At 45.9% G+C, this 16590-nt stretch overlaps 1 protein-coding gene across 8 annotated transcripts in view; it reads right to left on the reverse strand.

Moving 5' to 3' along the window:
• Positions 1 to 16590, reverse strand: part of LOC137423527 (serine/threonine-protein phosphatase 2A 55 kDa regulatory subunit B beta isoform) — a 240058-nt gene that overhangs the window by 23193 nt on the left and 200275 nt on the right. The gene's annotated exons all lie outside the window — the stretch shown is intronic.

Genomic DNA, 16590 nt, shown 5'->3' on the forward strand with positions numbered 1-16590 from the left:
GTGGAGGTATGCACTATATCGAGTAGAGTTCTGGTGTTATGGAAACGTTTCCTTTTATCAAACCAGAATATGATAATTTCCAGTTTACCATTTTCCTCATTTTGTCTGTTGATCCATTTCCCAGTTCAAATCTTTCACGATCCTCAAGTTCAAAATATTAAAAGAAATCTTATTACAATTGCACAAAAAACTAGAACAATGCGACTGTGTCATCAATATGCCTCCACATAGTCCCACAACGGGTAGATGCCATCATTCTGCATGTGTATGGGTAGGGGATCACGTTTGTGAAGTTTTGTGTTGATCGGATAAGGTTCTTTTTTTTTTTTTTTTTTTTTTTTGTATACAAGATCGAGGCTCGTGAAAGAGCGAAAAGGTTCGTTTTTCTATCCAAGATGGCTGTCAAACCACGTGACATATGGCATCATCATTTTCAAACTATATGCAGCAGTGCTGTTAGATGATATTTGTAAAATTACGCATCAATAGGGTGAGCGGTTTCAGAGATATAATTCTTGAATATTTTCCTTCAATCCAATATGGCTGCCAAACCATGTGATCTATGATATCATCAATTTAATATTTCAATATCAATAGGTCATAGATCATGTGCATGCAATTTCAGATTTTTAGGATAAGGAATTCGATTAAAATATTTTTGGCTGGTATACCACTTCACCTATGATGACATCATTATCATGCTTTTGTTCCCCATTGGGAGTACTTGACAATGTGCCAAGTTTAAAATTTTTCCATTCAGTGGTTTCCGAGAAATAATGGCTTAATTATTTGCTTTTAATCCAAGATGGCTGCCATACCACGTGACCTATGACATCATAATTATCATAAAAACATTCTGCATGGGTGTCACTCCGACCCTGAAGGTTTCGTTTCAACGGCGACTTTGTCGGAGGAGGCATAAAAATGGAAGACTAATCGGGCCAACTTGGCCCAATTTTCATTTATTATCCCTCTAATTTAGATCGAATCATATTGACATGTAATTAGTGGAGCAAATATAAGCTCATTGCAAATGTGGTCCCATTTTGATATCAAATACTTTACTAGCGCCCACCCAGCGGGAATTTTTAAGCGGTGAAGCCTCTTCAATACTTACCTATGTCCTTCATTCCATCTGTCCGTCAAAAATGAAAAATAACCTTTCTATTCCACCGTGTTTAACTCTAAAGGGTTCGAAAGGGTAATTCTAATGGTTCTAAATGGTAATTCTAAGGGTAATTTTAATAGGTTCTAAATGGTAATTATAAAGGATAATTCTGAAGGATAATTCTAAAGAATAATTCCAAAGAATAATTCTAAATGATAATTCTCAAGGGTAATTCCAAAGGGTAATTCTAAAGGGTAATTCTAAAGGGTAATTCTAAAGGGTAATTCTAAAGGGTAATTCTAAAGGGTAATTCTAAAGGATAATTCCAAAGGATAATTCGAAAGGATAATTCCAAAGGATAATTCTAAAGGATAATTCTAAAGGATAAATCTAAAGGATAAATCTAAAGGATAATTCCAAAGGATAATTCGAAAGGATAATTCCAAAGAATAATTCTAAAGGATCATTCTAAAGGATAATTCTAAAGGATAATTCCAAAGGATTCTTTTAAAGGTTAATTCTAAAGGATAATTCTAAAGGATAATACAAAAGGATAATTCAAAAGGATTATTTCAAAGGATAATTCTAAAGGATAATTCTAAAGGATAATTCCAAAGGATTCTTTTAAAGGTTAATTCTAAAGGATAATTCTAAAGGATAATACAAAAGGATAATTCAAAAGGATTATTTCAAAGGATAATTCTAAAGGATAATTCTAAAGGATAATTCTAAATGATAATTCTAAATTATCATTTAGAATGGTGGTGGGGTGGCTATCTTTGTCAAAAACTCTCTTCCTCACTCTCCTTGCACTGCCCTCTTTCCTCCTCACCCACAGGAGTACCTCTGGTTACGGCTTCCTCTCCGCTCCCACCTTTTGTTCATATGTGTTCTGTACCGTCCCCCAAACAGTGATGACTCCATCTACATTTCACTGTCTGACAACATGGACCAACTTCTATCCACTCATCCCAACTCTCTCTTCCTCATATGTGGTGACTTCAACTGTCATCATGCCACCTGGTTGGGTGTGGGTTCCTCTCTCACCAGTCATGGCACCTCAGCAAAGGACTTCTGTGACTCACTGGGATTGACACAATCTGTCAATTTCCCGACCCGGATCTCAGCCAATGGAGTATCTTCTCTTCTAGACTTGGTTATGACAAACTTCCCTGCTAATGTCTGCTGCTCTTCTTCTGCTCCAATCGGTTCTTCTGATCATGTGCTTGTCAAAGTGGACATCTCTCTGGCCATTCTCAGAGAGCCTCCTCAGCGTCTACGAGTCTGGCATTTCACTCAGGCCGACTGGGACGGTCTTCAAGCAGCCATCAATCGTCTGGATTGGTCTCCCATCTCCACTGCCTCTGACATCAATTCTTCCTGGGAATTCTTCCAAAGCAAACTGATCTCTCTCATGCACAGATTTATCCCATCTCGCCTTCAGTTGTCTTACCCTTCCTCCCGTCCATGGTACACTGAATCTTGTGGTGAGGCAGTTGCCCTGAAACAACTTGCCTTTGCCTCTTGGAAGGCTAATCCAACTGAAGGCAATCTCAGTTCCTTCCACCAAGCTCGGAACAAGTGTGTGTCTACCCTCAGGAGTGCCAGGAAGCACTATCTCTCCTCACTCAAGAAAGAACTCTCAAACCTGTCTCCTTCCTCCAAATCCTGGTGGCGTCTGGTCAAATCCGTTTCTGGTGTTTGTTCCCCCTCCATCCCCTCCCTTACCTCAAATGGCCACACAGTTGACATCGCACGTGACAAAGCCGAATGCCTCAACTCTGTGTTCGCCTCAAAATCCTTAGTCCCAAACCCATCTCTCTCTGTTCCCACCTTTCCCAGTCGAACCCAACTGCTCCTGGACTCTGTGTCCTTCTCTCCTGACAAGGTGGAGGAGTTTTTGTCAAACCTCGACTCTGATTCTGCAACTGGACCAGACGGCATCAGCCCACGGGTCCTAAAATCCTGCTCTGCCGCTCTATCTCACCCTCTCTCTGTTCATTTCACCCTATCTTTTGCTCAAGGTCATCTGCCAGCATCCTGGAAATCAGCTAACATTACCGCTTTACACAAAAAAGGTGCAAAAACAGATCCTTGCAACTACAGACCAATCAGCCTGCTCCCAATTATCAGCAAAGTCATGGAATCCATCATTGCTTCGGATATGAAATCTTTCCTCTTCTCCAATGGCTTGATCTCTGATCATCAATTTGGTTTCAGACCAGGTCACTCTACTCTGGACATGCTGCTTCTGCTGTCTCAACAATGGATGGAGGTCCTCAATGCCAAACAGGAAATCAGAGCTGTCTCCCTTGACATATCACGGGCCTTTGATACGGTCTGGCACCCAGCTCTGCTCACCAAACTCTCCTCCTATGGTATCCATGGAAATCTCCATGCATGGCTTGCGGACTTCCTCTCTGGTCGTAGTCAACGTGTGGCCCTGAATGGATTTCTCTCATCTCCCCTTCCTGTTCAGGCTGGAGTTCCCCAAGGAAGTGTGCTGGGCCCTGTGCTTTTTCTGGTCTTTATCAATGATCTCTCCGACTCTCTGGAAAATCCTCTCTATCTCTTTGCTGATGACTCCACTCTCTGCCGCTCCATTCCTCTTCCCTCAGATCGGCAGTCTGCAGCCTCCTCACTCTCTGAAGACCTGGACAAAATCACAGACTGGTCAAACAAGTGGAACATGTCTTTCAATCCTGACAAATCTCACTCTCTTACTATGTCTCTCCAAAAAGATCGACTGGACAACCCTCCCATCTACTTTCTCAACAATCCTCTCCAAGAAGTTCTGTCGCTCAAGCTTTTGGGTCTCACTATCTGCCATGATCTTTCTTGGGAAAACCACATTTCCAAGCTGGTCTCCAAAGCCAGTCGCCGACTGGGCATCCTCCGTCGTGCGAAGTCCTTCCTCGGCACACCTGAGCTCCTCACCACATACAAGGCTTTCATCCGCAGCTCAATGGAATACTGTTCTCCCCTATGGGCTGGTGCTCCTGCCTCACACCTGGCTCGGCTTCACGCTGTTGAATCCAAAGCTTTCAAAATCATTGGAATCTCCCGCGATGAAGCTATCTCTGAGGGCCTTTCACTCACTCACCGCAGGCAGGTAGGTGGTCTTTCTGTCTTCTACCGACTCCTCTCCGGCCTTGCTCCCCCAGCTCTCTCTGTGCTCTGTCCCCCAAATATTCCTACAGGTCGCACAAGATCTGCCAGCAACCCTCTGATGGTTAAACTGCCGAAATCTCGGCTCTCTGCTCACCTTCACTCTTTCATTCCTCTTTTCTCACGCCTCTGGAACAAACTCCCACACTCCCTTCAATCCCTCTCCTCCCTCCAGGTCTTTAAAACAGCTGTTCACCACCATCTCTTATCTTCCCCCATCCAAAACCTTGATCTTTTCTACCCCCACTAATTCACCCCAGATCCACCTTGTTTGAAATTCCAACTTCTTTCCTGGAAATCCTGGCAGTGTCCATATGTTTATACCTCTCCCACCCCCCCCCCCCCCTTCACATGCCTCCCCCCCAAAGCCCTCTCCCTCCCACAGATCTCTCGATGTCTCCATGTCTCTCGGTCCCTGCTCTCAAATGTTGTGTTTGTGTCCATCCCCCTCTCTCCCCATCTTGTCTACCGCTCCCGATGTTATTTGTTTTATGTGTCTGTTTGTCTTTCTGTGTGATTAATGTTCGCTCTTTCACGAGCCTCGATCTTGTATACAAAAAAAACAAAAAAAAAGAAGAAAAAAAAAAAGATAATTCTAAAAGATAATTCTGAAGGATAATTCTAAAGGATAATTCTAAACGATAATTCTAAAGGATAATTCTAAAGGATAATTCCAAAGGATAATTCTAAAAGATAATTCCAAAGGATAATTCTAAAGGATAATTCCAAAGGATAATTCTAAAGGATAATTCCAAAGGATAATTCTAAAGGATAATTCCAAAGAATAATTCTAAAGGATAATTCGAAAGGATAATTCCAAAGGATTATTTTAAAGGTTAATTCTAAAGGATAATTCCAAAGGATAATTCAAAAGGATTATTTTAAAGGATAATTCTAAAGGGTAATTCTAAAGGATAATTATACAGGATAATTCGAAAGAATAATTCTAAAGGATAATTCCAAAGGATAATTCTAAAGGATAATTCCAAAGAATAATTCTAAAGGATAATTCGAAAGGATAATTCCAAAGGATTATTTTAAAGGTTAATTCTAAAGGATAATTCCAAAGGATAATTCAAAAGGATTATTTTAAAGGATAATTCTAAAGGGTAATTCTAAAGGATAATTATACAGGATAATTCTAAAGGATAATTCTAAATGATATAATTCGAAAGGATAATTCTAAAAGATAATTCTAAAAGATAATTCTAAAGGGGGTTTTTTTTTTTTTTTAACAAAGTTATGTTCCAAAAAGTGTTTTCTGCCTGCATGAGTTGCAGGGTGTTTCAGGTGCTAGGAATAAATGGCCTCGACTGAACTAAAGTATCATACTATAGTGTGTGTGTGTGTGTGTGTGTGTGTGTGTGTGTGTGTGTGTGTGTGTGGGTGTGTGTGTGTGTGTGTGTGTGTGTATGTATGTATATATATGTATGTATATATATATATATATATATATATATATATATATATATATATATATATATATATGTATGTATATATATATATATATATATATATATATATATATATATATATATATATATATATATATATATATATATATATATTACTTATATATATATCGATATCTATATCTATATCTATATATAGCTATATATAGCTACAGTGGGGAGAACAAGTATTTGATACACTGCCGATTTTGCAGGTTTTCCCACTTACAAAGCACGTAAAGGTCCGTAATTTTTATCATAGGTACACTTCAACTGTGGAAGACGGAATCTAAAACAAAAATCCTGAAAATCACATTGTATGATTTTTAAGTAATTAATTTGCATTTTATTGCATGAAATAAGTATTTGATCACCTACCAACCAGTAAGAATTCCGGCTCTCACAGACCTGTTAGTTTTTTCTTTAAGAAGCCCTCCCATTCTCCACTCATTACCTGTATTAACTGCACCTGTTTGAACTCGTTATCTGCATAAAAGACGTCTCCAGACCGTCTCCGACCACAAAGACCGCAAAGACCGACCGCAAAGCCGTCTCCAGACCTGTCCACACTCAATCAGACTCCAACCTCTCCACAATGGGCAAGACCAGAGAGCTGTCTAAGGACATCAGGGACAAATTTGTAGACTTGCACAAGGCTGGGATGGGCTACAGGACAATAGGCAAGCAGCTTGGTGAGAAGGCAACAACTGTTGGCGCAATTATTAGAAAATGGAAGAAGTTCAAGATGACAGTCAATCTCCCTCGGTCTGGGGCTCCATGCAAGATCTCACCTCGTGGAGCCTCAATGATCATGAGAAAGGTGAGGGATCAGCCCAGAACTACACGGCAGGACCTGGTCAATGACCTGAAGAGAGCTGGGACCACAGTATCAAAGAAAACCATAAGTAACACACTACGCCGTCATGGATTAAAATCCTGCAGCGCACGCAAGGTCCCTCTGCTCAAGCCAGCGCATGTCCAGGCCCGTCTGAAGTTTGCCAATGACCATCTGGATGATCCAGAGGAGGAATGGGAGAAGGTCATGTGGTCTGATGAGACCAAAATAGAGCTTTTTGGTTTAAACTCCACTCGCCGTGTTTGGAGGAAGAAGAAGGATGAGTACAACCCCAAGAACACCATCCCAACCGTGAAGCATGGAGGTGGAAACATCATTCTTTGGGGATTGCTTTTCTGCAAAGGGGACAGGACGACTGCACCGTATTGAGGGGAGGATGGATGGGGCCATGTATCGCGAGATCTTGGCCAACAATCTCTTCCCTCAATAAGAGCATTGAAGATGGGGCATGGCTGGGTCTTCCAGCATGACAACGACCCGAAACACACAGCCAGGGCAAATAAGGAGTGGCTCCGTACGAAGCATCTCAAGGTCCTGGAGTGGCCTAGCCAGTCTCCAGACCTGAACCCAATAGAAAATCTTTGGAGGGAGCTGAAAGTCTGTGTTGCGCAGCGACAGCCCCGAAACCTGAAGGATCTGGTGAAGATCTGTATGGAGGAGTGGGGCCAAAATCCCTGCTGCAGTGTGTGCAAACCTGGTTAAGAACTACAGGAAACGTCTGATCTCTGTAATTGCAAACAAAGGTTTCTGTACCAAATATTAAGTTCTGTTTTTCTGATGTATCAAATACTTATTTCATGCAATAAATGCAAATTAATTACTTAAAAATCATACAATGTGATTTTCAGGATTTTTGTTTTAGATTCCGTCTCCACAGTTGAAGTGTACCTATGATAAAAATTACAGACCTTGTCGTGCTTTGTAAGTGGGAAAACCTGCAAAATCGGCAGTGTATCAAATACTTGTGCTCCCCACTGTATATATAGATATAAAGCTATATATATATATATATATATATATATATATATATATATATATATATATATATATATATGTATGTATATATATATATATATATATATATATATATATATATATATATATATATATATATATTGTTGTGGATATGAGGATTGTGTTTTTTTATTGTGTTTTTTTTTATTATTATTGCTTTATTCTGGACCCTCCTGCCTCCAGTCTGTTGTATAAAGGTCAAAGGGCGTTCCCGTAGTTAATTCCATAAAGCATACACGAAGGACACCATATATCCCTGATCAATAGTTATATCCTTATTATGTGTATTAGTGTAAGGCTGTGTCTCCCATTAATTTAAATACTCCATTGCACCAAGTGAAATAAGAGTAGATCCCCTTTCATTCACATTCCCCTTCCAACAATATTGCCAACTGTTCCCTCCGCGACTCCATTCGCCACGAGGTCGGCTTGGAGAAGAAGGGGGAGGAGCTGCCGACTCCTGGGCGTGCCCGCCCATCGTCATCAAGGGCGGAGCCAGAGGGCCGTGCCGACCAATCAGGGCCGAGGCGATCCCACCGATGGGCGTGTCCTGGACACCAGCGGCTTGATCGCCTGAGGCGCTATATAGAGCGCGCGCGAAAGCCTGGAAGTTGTTGTTGGACTAAGCAAGAGAGGAAGTTGTTGGACTAAGCAAGAGAGGAAGTTGTTGGACTAAGCAAGAGAGGACTGAGTTGGATTAAGCAAGAGAGGAAGTTGTTGGACTGGGTTGGACTAAGAAAGAGAGAAGTGAGAAGGGGCGAAGCGAAACAAAGAGAGAAAGAGTCCTGGAGTTTGTGAGAGAGGAAGAGAGAACCCGTCACGCCAGACCCCCCACCAGCAGCGTTGGCTCCACCAGGCAGCTCCGACCCGTTACCCCGCGCACACCACAGGATCGGTGGCATCGGCGGCCGTCGAGGTCCAGCCCGACGTCCCGTGCGGGATCAAGCTCCAGCCAGCTCCATGCCTTCCTCCCCCTCCAGCCACCCACCTCCTGTCATTCCTGCCTGCAATTTCCCCATTCGTGTACGTGAGTTTGTTCTGTGTATCTTGTCCCTGGGTTAATTAAGCCTGTTTAGTGAAGCTAGTATTTTCACTGTGTCTTTCTGGTCCGTCCCACTTTCTGCTTTATTTTCTTATCTTTCCTTCTTCCTTGGTTTCTTTCAATCCTGTAAATAGTAATAAATAATAATCGTATTTCAAACCTTTTTGTCTCCTTCTTCTTCTTCACATCCGTGTCGCCTTTGTCTTTTCCCTATTGAATATCTGTGGCGCGATTTTGGCCAACGTTCAGGAATCGGGTTAGTCGGGGTAACTGTTCGGGGCGCGGCGGCCATCCGCTCGGCAAACAACATCCTAGCCGCGTCCGTAAAAATTGGTAGTCAGGAGTTGGGATTCGAACCTGGGACTAAATTTATTTAGCCCAAATTTTGGACACAATTGTACAATTGGCCGTAACAATTGGTGTCGGGAGCGAGATTGGACCCGAAGCGCACTTAACGCGCTCAAAATTACGAGCGGCCGAAACTTGTTTTGTTTTAGAAAAACCCGAACTTTGAAATCGCGCCATGGCTAGTCAAGGCGATCGGATGCAGGTGGGTGAGCTAGAAGAGGGGTTAGGGGTAACCCAGTACCAAAGGGAAGAAATGGTGGAGGAGAGCAATGGTGAGGTGGTTGAGGGAGTATCAGGCGCACAACATGGCGCCCTCGCGCACGTGGTTGGGGAGGCGCAAAATGGCGCCTCGTACGAGCGCGCGGTAGCAGAGCCCGCTGTACCAGCGGGCTTTAACATGCAGCCGTTTGACATGCAGCAGTTCATGGCACAGGTCGGCGAATATATGGCGGAGTCGAAGTGCGACAACGAAAAAAGAAGCAGGGAAATGAAAAAAATGGAAAACAGAATGATGGGGGTAATGAGGGACAAAGTGAGGGGTACCAATGCCCAAATTGGGAAGATAGACAGCAAATTGGAGGGGTTAGACAATAATTTTAAGGGGTTAGACAATAATTTTAAGGGGTTGGACAATAAATTTGCGGGGTTAGACAACGGGATAAAAGAGGTAAAGAATGGGTTAATGGGGCTAGAAGATAGGATGGAAGACAAATTGCGGGAGATAGGAGAGCAATCCGCCCGGGAAATCAAACGGATGGGGAACCAGATAGAGGAGGTGAAAATCGGGTTGGAAGGTAAACTGGATGCTCAGAGGGATGAATTAGAACAGATGAGGGCGGCATCTACCAAGGAGATGGGGGAGGAAGTAAGACGAGGTGTAAGCGAGGAGGTCTCGGGGGTACGCGAGGAGGGTAAAGCGAGGTGAGAAGCGTATGGAGAAAGAGGTGAGGAATAATACGGCAAAGTTACAAGGGGGCATAGAGGACCTGACGCAGGAGGTGGAACAGCTGACGGTGGGACAGACGGAGTTAGTGGAGCAGGTACAAAAGAATACTGCGGTACTAGGAGGGTTAAAGGCGACACAAAAAGAACTAAAAGACGACTTGATAGCGACGAAGAGGGAATGTCAGATGGTACGTGAGGGACTGACAACGAGGTTGGACGAGGTGACGGAGGTAATGGAGACAAAGGACCGGGAGGTGAGGACGCACATAGAAACGGTCAAGGTAGTGTTAGAGGACGAAATTGAGGAGACGCACCGGGAAATAAAAGAGGTGAAGCAAAAGTTAGAGGAAGTGGAAGAGGGGGTGAGTGAAATTAAGAAGAGATGGAGGGAAACTAAGAGGGAGATAAAGGAGGAGGTGATGGAATATGTACAAGGTCGGTGCTCAAATCGTGATGGTGTGCTCGCTAACCAAATAAAGAGTTTGCAGGTGGCGAAGGAGGTGCGGAGACGAGGTGTCGAGGTGAGTGGCGATATACGTGGAAATGTATATGATGTGAGGGGAGCTTCAGTCGGCTTGGGGGTTGATGTGGACCCGGGTGTACGCGAGAGGCCGTTGGTGAAGTGTGTGACAGGTACGGTGTGTGAAAGAGGAGGTGTGCGAGAATGTCCGACTCTGGGGTGTGTGAGGAAAAAGTGCGCGCCGAGGAATGAGTGTGCTGTCGAGAGTGAATTGGTCGTAGCGCATGTGCGAGGGGGCACATGGAAGCGCGGGATGGGGAGTGTTACAGAGGTTGTAACGAGAGAGTGCACACCTGTGGTGAGTGTTACGGAGAGTGTAACGGGAGAGTGTGTGCAAGAGGATGTGCGAGAAAGGTGTGTGACGGACGGGTGCATGAGGGAAGAGTGCGCTGGCAAGAGTAAGGGTGAATGCACGACCGAGTGTGGTGGTAAGAGTTGTGAGAGTGAAACGGAGCGTGAGTTGGTTGTGGCAGGTGAGAGAGGATGTACACCTGGAATGGAAGGATGCACACCTGGAATGGTAGAGCGCGTATGGGAATGCACACTGGAATTGGTAGTGAGGCACGTGATTGGCTGTGCAAGTGAGAGCACACCTGTGGTTGTCACAGAGGAGGTGACCGAGGAGGGGGTGCGAAGAGGTGTGTTGGTGAGGTGTGCGAACGACGAGTGTGTGCAAAGGTGTGCGGTGGTCAGGTGTGTGACAAAGTCTGTAAGCGGCATGAGTGTACCTGGGTGTGTCAGGGAAGGTGCAATGACAAAGAGCATGGAGACAGCTGGATGTATGAGCAAGGAACGGGCTGCGGGGTGTAAGCATGCGAATGGAGCATCGATGCTAACTGGGTTAGCGGTTAGAGCGACGTATAGCCGAATCGGGCCCTCGGTGCGCGCCGGGCAGCGTTGTGTGCCGTGGGGATCCGCGGCGGTTTCGAAAGAACCGCCGTGCGGGATTCACGCCAGGCCGCGCTCTGACCGGCCGCGTCCGTGCTCCGCTAAGCGGCACGGGCGGCCTGGTAGGAAGGGTCGTCATGGCGACCCCTTTTTGTTGAGGCGTTCCGGCAGGTCGAGATCGGTTCATTGGACGGCTCTGTGCCGAGATGGTGCGTGGGATCTCGGCCCGGGTAAGCCCCCGTCCCTGCACCGAATGCCGGACGCATCCAGCCGCCGGCACCAAGCAACCCGCATTCATTGCTCGGCTTTGCGAAGCCGAGCTTTGGAGATGAATTGGCGCACCGAGAGGCACTAGTGAGTAGACGTGTGACGAGGATAGTGTTTTGGACCCGAAATTAGAAAAACAAAATTTGATGATTGGCAAAGGATTGGCAGAGTGATGATTGGCAGATGATTAGTAGTGATTGGCAAATTTTTGATTGATTGCAATTTGGTGTGCAAAATTGATAGTAGAAGATACCCGATGTGATGGGATGGCAACTCTGCCATCTCTCACAGCGGGGGCAAAGGAGCAATAGACTTATGGGGTTGGCAGTGAAAACTAGCCCGGGAGGGTTAGGATAATGATAGGGATCTAGAGAAGATGACCTCAGGTAACGTTAAGGTTCGTTAGTGACAATGATACCTGTAGTGGGGACGCAGGTAGATTAGTTTGGATGATAATGACGTGGTATGTGCTTAGTTTAAAGGGAAGACGGGGAGCACTAAGTTAGCAGGGCAACAGGTAGTTCAGATGATGCCGTGTGTATGGTTAAAAGGTGTGATTGCACAGGTGTGCAACTGGACAGGTGTATGGAGCAGTGTGTGAGTGAGTGATTGTGATTGTGAGTTGTGCTGACCGAATGGTCCAGGAAGGAAGGAGGGTGCAGGTGGCACCAGGTGTGATTGCACAGGTGTGCAACAACAGGTGAATGAAGAACAGGTGTATGGAATAAATGGTCTGGAGTGTATGGAGTATTGGAATGGATGGTCGTGGAGTGAATATGGTGGAAACTGTGGAGTGGAGTGGATGGTGCGAAGGTGTGAATGGGGGAAGAATGGACCCCATCACGAATACCCGGGGAGGGTAGTGTAAGTGTTAGGTAGAGGGTACAGGTAAATTGTGGTTGGATATTGGCATCTGTGGTGCGTGGTGGAAGAATGGTATTTGGATGGGTGCATTAGTGTTGTGGAAATGGCTGGGCGTGTAGCCTGTTAGTGTGTGTAGTTGGTTGACACTCCGCCACTGTTAGGATGTCAGCCAGGTGAGGCCGCAGGTGGGCTCTGGGAGCCGGTAGAGTTGTTGTGGATGGGGCCCGAGGATCCGGAGGACGGACCCGGGTAGCCCAGTGCCAGAGGGCACCGAGGGGTGACAGAGCCAGGAGGGGCCTTCCCCAGTTAGATAGGTTAGGTGAGGAGCTAGGTAAGCTCGGGTGGCAACTACAGTGGTGGAGGTGTGCAGGTGGGTAGACCTGCTGGGAGAGCTGCACGACCCAGCCTGGAAATTGTGCAAGGGCACAGGGAGATGAATCGGGGGAGTGAGACCTCAAATTGAGAAGCACCACAGTTTGGTCAATGGGAATTGGTTTTTAGAACCCATCGTGTAAGTTGGCCAATGGATTGGCAGGGAAAGACCCCGGGTAGTGTAAAGTGTGTTAATGTCATTTAGAAGGTAGTTAGGATTAAGATCTCCTCGCACCATCTACATCCACTCACCTGAGGTGACGTAACTCCACACCATGCCATGTTTTATTATTTTTATTGTGCAGATGTTTGGATTGTGAGACGCATCATGACGTGGGTGTGACATTGTGCTGATGTTCCATCTCTTCCTCCTTATGAGGATTGATGACGAATTGGGTGTTGGCAAATTTTGGTTAGAGGGATTGTGGTGACGAATTTGGTGTAGGAGAGATATGGGGAAGACGTGACAGTAGTGACGAATTTGTAAATGTGTAGATTTTGTACATATGGGGTAAGGGCAAGGGTAGTGTAGGTGACAGGGGGGGGGGGGGGGTGACGTACGGTAGGGAGGAGCTTTCTCACTTCGCTCTCCGTACGCACTTCGCCTTGCATTGCCTTTATTGATGTGTACCCTTGTGACCTTACCCCTCGCTCATCTGTCTTTTCCCCCTTTTGTCTCCCACATGAGGACTGTGCACCACTGGGTGCCGAGGGGAGCGTGCGGGAGTCCGCCATTGTGCGCCCGGAACTCCCAGAACCAGCTGTCTGCATCGATGCACCACATTATGGACCACATGTCTGTGGCTGAGCACCACTTATGGACCCCATGGGTTGGGGCATGGCCCCTCTGCTGGAACCGGCCATGAAGACCCGAAATCTTGCTGGCGGACCTTGATCACAGGGCACCGATGCCCAACAGGTGAATCACACTAGTCGGCCCTGTGGGCCATAAATAAATAAAAATGGACACGTTGGGTGCATTTTATTATTGCAAATAGGCCGCCAGCAAAGAAGATGACATCAGGAAGATAGCAATAGCCAGCAGAGGGAGCCGAAGAGCAAGAGACCACCAGCAGGGTTTGTTTGGTTATTTTTATTGAGAACTGTGGTGACTGTGCACCGATTGGTGCTTGAGGGTGTATTTGTGCGTTGTGGGTGCTTTCATGGTGCATCGATGCAGGGCAGACTGTTTCCCCCCCCAAAAGAACAATCACAGGTCCTGGGTTGCGTATTGTAAATAAAGTAGAGTCGTTGTAAGTAATGCGCCCCCACCGTAAATGTATCGTTTGAAGACCATTCCGCAATTCGGTTAGCTGTGGGCGTGAGTCTGTTAGGTAGGGTGCAATGGAGCAGCGGGACATATTTATTTATGTTTTAAAACTGTCACACTCAGGGTCAGGTTAAATGTAGAGGGAACTACACCTACGTGCCACACTAAAAGTTAAGGTAAGAGGCCCGGCACGTGCCTAAGAGGAGGAGGGTGCAGTGTTGTGGATATGAGGCTTGTGTTTTTTTATTGTGTTTTTTTTATTATTATTGCTTTATTCTGGACCCTCCTGCCTCCAGTCTGTTGTATAAAGGTCAAAGGGCGTTCCCGTAATTAATTCCATAAAGCATACACGAAGGACACCATATATCCCTGTTCAATAGTTATATCCTTATTATGTGTATTAGTGTAAGGCTGTGTCTCCCATTAATTTAAATACTCCATTGCACCAAGTGAAATAAGAGTAGATCCCCTTTCATTCACATTCCCCTTCCAACAATTGCCAACTGTTCCCTCCGTGACTCCATTCGCCACGAGGTCGGCTTGGAGAAGAAGGGGGAGGAGCTGCCGACTCCTGGGCGTGCCCGCCCATCGTCATCAAGGGCGGAGCCAGAGGGCCGTGCCGACCAATCAGGGCCGAGGCGAGCCCACCGATGGGCGTGTCCTGGACACCAGCGGCTTGATCGCCTGAGGCGCTATATAGAGCGCGCGCGAAAGCCTGGAAGTTGTTGTTGGACTAAGCAAGAGAGGAAGTTGTTGGACTAAGCAAGAGAGGAAGATGTTGGACTAAGCAAGAGAGGACTGAGTTGGACTAAGCAAGAGAGGAAGTTGTTGGACTGGGTTGGACTAAGAAAGAGAGAGGAGAGAAGGGGCGAAGCGAAACAAAGAGAGAAAGAGTCCTGGAGTTTGTGAGAGAGGGAGAGAGAACCCGTCACGCCAGACCCCCCACCAGCAGCGTTGGCTCCACCAGGCAGCTCCGACCCGTTACCCCGCGCACACCACAGGATCGGTGGCATCGGCGGCCGTCGAGGCCACCGTTGTGTTTGGTACTCATCGTGATATTGTGTTAGTATCACGATGAGTACCAAACTCCATGATAGTACCACATCATGGTGTGGAGTGGTACTAACGGTGCAGGAATTGGAATGCGGGACCAATTCCTGCACCAACACCAACACATTTGCGCTCTTGGCAAACACACATCTCATCGATGTACCTTGACGAGAAAAGGCACATCCCCGCTTGCCAAACCCCACAACTTTGGTAGTCAAGCTCTCTCCATAACTGGCTCAGAGATTTCCATCATCTATCTATAATTCCATTAATCTCTGTGTGTATGTGTGTATGTGTGTATGTGTGTATGTGTGTTTGTATGTTTGTCTGTGACCGCTGTTTCTCGACAACCACGGGTCCGATATACTTTAAACTTGCCAGGTATATTGCTGGGGACCCGAGGATGTGCCTTTTCAAGGTTTGAAATTAATCGGACAAGTACTTACCGAGCTATGGCGATTTAGCCGTTCGCCGTTCGCTTTGGCGTTGCGAATGGACCAAACCATTGCATGTAAATAGAGGGGGGGGGGGGGGGTTCTGTGGTCGTTGCGAATGGACCAAACCATTCATGTAAATAGAGGGGGGGGGGGGGGGGTTCTGTGGTCGTTACTGCCACGTGGTTTCAAAGTTTTTTTTTGTTGTTGTTGTTTGCACGCATGTTTTTTTGCACCCACGTACGGGCACGCCCTAGGATGTTTACACACACACACCCCTACACAAAATTTTTTTTTTTTTTTTTTTGGCAAGGAACGGGCACCCACGTACGGGCACGTCCTAGCTTATATATAGTACGGGCATGCCCTAGTATCTATAATTCCAGTAATCTCTGTGTGTGTGTGTGTGTGTGTCTGTGTGTCTGTGTGTGTGTTTGTTTGTTTGTCTGTGACCGCTGTTTCTCGACAACCACGGGTCCGATATACTTGAAACTTGCCAGGTATATTGCTGGGGACCCGAGGATGTGCCTTTTCAAGGTTTGAAATTAATCGGACAAGTAGTTACCGAGCTATGTCCAAAAAACGATTCAACCAATCAGAGAGCAGCGAGCTATCACGTGTGCCGAACGTGCCGAACAGACTCTGCCTCGGACGGCACATTTGAGAGCGTATTCATTTATTTCACGTTGGCAAACTATGTTGCCGTTAAACTATGTTTTAAAACTAATTAAAACTAATTTGCGATTCATCGTAACTGCGATTTGCGACCTTCCGGACAGTGAAGACTGCACTTCCGGCAGCCAATCACAGAACGCGTTATTGCGTAGGCGTGGCCGATGTGAGAGCGAGCCGAGCCGAGCGCGTGCGCCATTACGGTTCGTAATTCGATTTCTTCCGGAGAAAATAATAATTTCTCGATTTCTTATGCGCATTATTTCTCCCAATTCAGTCAGAGCGAAGGGCGGAAGCGAAGAGCGTTGTTTTTTTTGTTTA

This window comes from Myxine glutinosa, chromosome 3, assembly GCF_964187855.1.
Source record: "Myxine glutinosa chromosome 3, kmMyxGlut1.1, whole genome shotgun sequence".
NCBI classification, from domain to species: Eukaryota; Metazoa; Chordata; class Myxini; order Myxiniformes; family Myxinidae; genus Myxine; species Myxine glutinosa.